This window comes from Micropterus dolomieu, linkage group LG07, assembly GCF_021292245.1.
Source record: "Micropterus dolomieu isolate WLL.071019.BEF.003 ecotype Adirondacks linkage group LG07, ASM2129224v1, whole genome shotgun sequence".
Classification (NCBI taxonomy): domain Eukaryota; kingdom Metazoa; phylum Chordata; class Actinopteri; order Centrarchiformes; family Centrarchidae; genus Micropterus; species Micropterus dolomieu.
In genome coordinates, this window is record NC_060156.1 from 10,474,331 (window position 1) to 10,480,141 (window position 5,811).

Consider the following 5,811-nt stretch of genomic DNA (forward strand, 5'->3'; position numbering starts at 1 on the left):
TGAGACAGACATCTATAAGATGCAGGGAAAAAAGTGGAATTAAAAGAAAATTTTAAGCTATAAATTGAACATACTTAACTAGCATCTAATTAAATAATGAATATTCAAAAATAATAAAGGGCTTGTTCCATGCTTCTTTTAGTAGCTTGTAAGAGCTTCATTGTTTAGCACTAACTTTAAATTTTACATTATTAACCATTCAAGGCCACGTGAATTACAATAACCAATGATATGGCATCCAAGGCACCTAACTAACTGTGTCTCCAGTTATCTATAGAGAAGTTCTAATGAACATCTGCCTTTGATAAACACAAGTCCTTTGCAACATGCGTCATTAGCTCCAACACTGAAGGTGGAAGGCGGTTATGTTTTCACTCCTCATAGTCTGTCTGTGTCTTTACCAAGATGATTTAAAAAATTGTATTAATTTGGCTAAAATGTAGAATATAAATGACACTGGACCCAGCTGTTGAATAAAGCTTTACATTTTTAATACTGTACAATTGTAGTATGCTGTGTCATGCGCTGGGGAAAGCGGAAATATCAAACTTTCAAGGGACAAGGGAACCAAACACAAAGCTTTATGGATGCTGTAGCTTTTCAAGTTGGAGAACTCTTCAGCATCACTAAATGTTTTCATTCTACCTCCAGTGTCGGGAAAGTAATTTGTGTATTTGTTGTGGGAATTAATATCCAAAGACAGGGGTTTGTGCAGAGTTAGGTATAAAAGAATATGTGATCATATATTGTATGTTAGACCTAAATTCAGTCCCTGCCCTCTTGGAATAATGCATATAATGCAAATATCTGAGGTTTGTCACGTATAATAAGTTTGGCTGATAGATCAATGAGGTTGGACAAAAAAAAGTGAGCTTTGTTCTCACAATTGAAAATATGAGGAGCTGTAAATACAATTCCTCCTTAGAATGATGTTTACATAAAGGCATATGTTGCCCTGTGTGAAAGATTTTCGGTTGAGGTGGCTGCCTTTACCAAATCAGTTTTATTCGGTAACTCTCTAAGTCATTGGCTTTGGTCTGCTCTGCATAAAAAATTCAAGTTCCAGCAACTGAAAAGATCCATCTGTTAAAGTGGGTCTAATCTTTGCCATTCGCATAAGAAGCAATATAAATATGCAAAATGTTTGTTGCAATCTGGAACTTTTCATTTCCTTGTGGCTTGGGGGGAAAAAAAATCACATGTAGATTATGTATAAAATATGAAAATGGGACGTTTGATGCTAAAAACATCTTGTTTGTGACAATATTTAACTGAAAGCCACAATGTGTTTTTAAAACTTGCTCCACCAGACAAAAGCACTTCCTCAGTCACTGAAGTTTAGGCTTCTTTTAAACCGGAATAGGAGGCAACATTGTTACGTAAGCTTGGTTTATAACTAAGTACAGAATAGAGTCTGGCATCAATAATTTATTCATGCTCCTATTCCTGGCACACACATCACATGAGATAGTGCGGAAAAATACACTGTATGTACTGAGAGGACAGTGACAAGCAGGATGAGTGTGCTTCAAATAGAGTGTGGTCTCATAGGACTGGAGCCTGGGGCCATGGCATCCATCAGATGTAGATGAATTACTTACCGGAATATACTCTTCAAAGCATGTACCTTGTAAATAGACCAATATTTCATCCATTCTAGCTCTATATCAGGTGAAACAGATGGGAACGTGGAATAATTGGGTGCCCTATTGATAATGGTATGAAGTACAATGTTTATATGCCTCACAAGGGTCTGTGTGTTCGTTGCTCATTTAATGTAGAAAGCTGGTTGAAGATGCTTTGTTCTATTAGTCCAAACATTGACTTAATTGTAATACTATGCCAATCTCTGCTGTACCTGGGTGATCAAGTTAATTTGTCACTCTCCTGCTTGCTTGGCAACAACAGTGCTTACTTACTGGGAAGAAGAGTACGAAGCCGATCTTAGAGAGTGTTTCCTCCCAGCCAGACCCACATGAAGAAATGTAGGTTCTGGACCATCAGGTTGCATTGATGCATGTAGGTGCCTCCTCTGACAGTTAGTCCCTTTGGCTCTGCTCACTTCCTATGTAGTACAGAGTGTGTGTGTGTGTGTGTGTGTGTGTGTGTGTGTATGTGTGCACTTACCAACCTATCCAACAGTGGACCTCGACGTCGTTACACACACACTAAGAGGGGACTAAAAAGTGAACGTTGGACATGCTTTAAATTATGCTAAAATCATGTCTAAAACCATCTGGTAAATTTTTTAAACTATTGTCAAGAGGGGACCTGCAGGTGTGTGAGTGTTTAAGTCCATACTCAGCAGTGCCTCTAGTGGATAAAGCAGAGATTTTAACGACTCATTCACACACGTCGTTCTTAACACTCCCCTATAGAGTGAATGGCTTGTAGCCCCAGGGAGTCTTTCAGACTGTAGAGGGGCTATTATACAAGCTGTCTCTTGAAACACGATTTCTTAATTTTTTCTAACAAAATATACAGGCTGAGTTTTAGTCGATGTCTTGTGTTTTAAGATCAACATGTATTAAAATAAAGGGCTACACTGAAGAGAGTAAAATGAATTTTAGATTCTAAAAAACGGGACAAAAATAGAAAAACAACCAGGGTAGAATTAGAAATAAAATGGTCAGTATAAAGATACTTTCTTTATCGTTTTAATTATAAAAAATGAATTAATTAATAAAAAATTATTTGACATTTGACATCTAGATATTTAAACTTGTTCAGTCCCAAAATACTAACCTGACCAGTTTTCACAAGCACTGGACATCAATACTTTTTTTTTTCATTATATTTGTGTGCTTAGTCTACACTTAAAAATATGCATTTTATTTATTGATTTGAATTACAGACAAAGGGACCACACTTGTACTGTGTGGAACGACAGAAGTCCACTGTTCGCTTGTACATGATGACATAAGTTCCCTCTTAGATAGTGTAGTAGACCTAAATTTATTAGTTATGCATTTTAATAAATTTATGAGAATTGATACCCAATTATGAATTAAAATTCATAAAATCAAAATTTCCTCGTTAAGGGCACCACCGGAGTTGTTATAATCCTAGAGTCTCCGGACCTCTAGGTAGTTTTGAATAATTATACAATTATTACTAGTGATCAGTTAGTTAATAATCGCTCAATTATCTTAAATCAGTCAGTCAGTCTCATATCTAAAGGGTCAATTCTCTTGGCAGGAACTATAAATAGGCAACACACACAGCTCTTGATTATATTACAGTGAATTTATTCTCTAACTAAGGTGATAAAAAGATGGTTGGATACAGGGAACATAAACATTTGCTGAATAATGAGCCTGGAGGTTCGATTGTGGGAAGCATTTGACTCATACGGCATAGAAGAGCTAATGAAAGTAAACTAATGTCATAATTTAGGAGTAGAGTTAAAATGGACATCTGATCACAGAACGTGTGTTAAGTCTTACTGCTTGTCGACAGCCTACTTTTGGCCTGTTGCTGGTCCCATGCTAGCTGCCGATCCTGGCTTTTTGCTAGGGATTCTCCAGGGTTCTCCGAGTCTGATTGAAAACGCCTCCTCCGTCTGGCAATTCGGCTGTTTTCAGGTTTCCTTCGTTGTAGCTGGCGAGAACACGTGGCTTGGTCTGACCTCGGTGAAGTTGGCTCGACGAAAAAGGCTTAAAATGGAACTTGGTCGTTCCTGAATTAGTCCAGTGTAACTTAACGGACTGATAACTTTAACAAACAAAAGAAATAAAGAAAATAAAACAAACTGAAGGCAGATCGATGTCGCGGCACTTCAGGTGTGTAGCTTCAGGCAAACAAAGGCCTGTTTGTTTCGCTGGCCGAGTCTGGGCGTTGCCCGGCGAGGCACGCTGCTCGTGCCGAAGCGTCCAGAGGGCCGAGCAGAGTGGCAGAGCCAACAGCGAAGAGAAGAGAGAAGAGCGGCGAGGTCGCGTGTCGCTCTTTTGTTGTCTGGGGCGTGGTTCCCCAGGGGGCGTCTCAGGTTTCCCAAGGGACTGCCTTTCTAAACTTAACGTCTAAAGAAAAGAAATCTATTTGCACGTATTATAATCAAATATTTTCCACAATCGAACCTCAATGGTTGAACGGTTGTACTGTTCTAGGCATTTGGTAACAGGAAACAATTGTCACATTATTGGTCAGGATATTTATACATTTAACGGCATTTCCGATGAGGGCATGTAATACTTATTTCGTCCACTTGGGGGAGCTCAGGTTACATGAGGAAAGCTTGGATTAAATCAAAGATTGTCTCTCCTTAGGAACTGGGAATTTGTTGATTCATCCTTAAATTCAAGCTGGCGATTAAGAGTATCGTAAAACATTTCTTTGTCATCATTTCGAAAGAAATTTTGTAAGAAAGTATTATGAACAAGCATTGATTACATTAGATGAAGGAGTGTCTTGCTGAAAATAAGTAGCTTTCTTTTCAGCACTAATAAACAACAGATAGCAACAGCAGTTAACATAACTACTCAAATAGAGGCAAACGTAATCAGGTAACTAAAGATTTAATTAAATGCTTTGAGCCTTTGGAGACTGCAGTCCTTTTACATCCAAAGTTCAGTGTCTGGAACATGTCACACTTGGGTGAGACAGGGGTTTTCCTTTTTGATGTGGTAATAAAACAAAGAATAAGGTCAGTTGCCACGGAAACGTGTGTGGGGGGCCAGTTTTGATAGGCTGTTCAGGGAGATGCCAATGGCTGGCTCGTGTCTCTTTGTCAGTTTAACAGTCAGGCCCCGCGTTATCAGCTTCGGAATCAAAAAGGTGCCAGTTTTATGGTCGGGATAGCACTTAGAGAAAGCAACTTTGACCCCTCCCCTTCTTCTCTGGGGAGGAGAGAGGAATTTAGGGTAGCTCCACATTTATTCCATGTAAAATGCACAAATCCACACCGTTGTTCACTACAATAGCATGGAGCGATAATCACAGTCCAACTTGTGTGAAAATAATAAATAAGCAAATTTAATCATACTTTTGAGACAAAATAAACTAACTAAATAGTCTCTTTATTTTCTTTTTTATTCTTTTGAAACAAAATATAAAGGCTGAGTTTTAGTGGATGTCTTGTGTTTTAAGATCAACATTGTATTAAAATAAAGGGCTACACAGAGAGCAGGAGAGTAAAAAGGATTTTAGATTCCAAAAAAAAGGAACAAAAATAAAAAAACAACCAGAGTAGAATTATAAATTAAATGATTAGAGGTAAGATACTTTCTATTCAGTTTTAATTAATTGTTAAAAAGTATTTCACATCAGACCTTGACTACAGCTTTAAACTTGTTCAGTCCCAAAATACTAAACTGACCAGTTTTCACAACCACTGAATGTCAATACATTTTGTCATCATATCTATGTGCTTAGTCTACACTTACAGAAATGCATTTTATTTATTGATTTGCATTACAGAAAAAGGGACCACACTTGTACTGTGTGGAACGATAGGAGTCCACTGTTCACTAGTACATACTGATACAAGTTCCTTCTTAGATAGCTTGGAGCGATAATCACACTCCAACAAAAGAAATGAATAAATAAGCAAAATTAATCATACTTATGAGAAGAAATAAACTTAACTAAATGTGTCTTTATTTGGTATAATCTGTTATTGTAAGAAAATATAAAGCCTGAGTTTTTATTGAAATTCCTAAATTGTTTCAAGCTTCAGACTACTAAAATGATAGACTACCCAGTAGGCAGCAGAATGAGTATTTTAAAAGCACAAAAAAAGTGAAAGTAAAAACAAAATGAATACAAAGGTCAGCTGCAAGATCTCTTAATTTTTAATTAATGGATTTAATGCTA